Raw genomic sequence first — 610 nt, 5'->3', positions numbered from 1 at the left:
CTGGAATGTGACACACAGGGGTAGTGATTGTTGAGCCCGGGGTGTGCCCCCAACGTTAACATACGTAACTTCGCCCACGTCTCCTGGCAGCCCTGTTACCGCTGTAATTCCCATTTGGCACAGGAGAAAAAAGACTCCGGCTATAGCCAAGGGACTTCAAGGACTAGCAGCTTCACCTAGTGAGAAGCGAAAGAGGGATTTCAACTCTCAACTCTGGTCAGTCTACACACCAGGTGGATCTGAGAGCGTACTTGAGTAGCCCGTGGTCTTAGTCCAAGAATGCAGAACCCACCTGGGTGAATGCGCCGCGGGGCTCAGCCCGGAAGACGCGAAGGATGCAAGGTTTGCTCAGACTTGCCTTTGGGTTTGAGCCACAGCGTCAGCAACCGGCACCCTGGTATAAACGGGACATCCTCCCGCGCCGTGGCGCGCGCCTGTAGTCCCCGCTACTGGGAGGCCGAGGCGGGAGGATCGCTCGAGCCCAGGAGTTCAAGACCAGCCTGGGCACGATAGCTGGACCTCTGTCTCCGCTAAAAATAAACAGACAAATGTGTCGTCCTGGAGAGGGCTAGTCTCGCAAGCGGTCCTCCTGACCCTCCAGCTCTGAGCC

Source organism: Propithecus coquereli, unplaced genomic scaffold, assembly GCF_000956105.1.
Source record: "Propithecus coquereli isolate 6110/MARCELLA unplaced genomic scaffold, Pcoq_1.0 Scaffold20, whole genome shotgun sequence".
In the NCBI taxonomy this organism is placed as follows: Eukaryota; Metazoa; Chordata; class Mammalia; order Primates; family Indriidae; genus Propithecus; species Propithecus coquereli.
Note: the sequence above shows the minus strand (reverse complement) of the source record.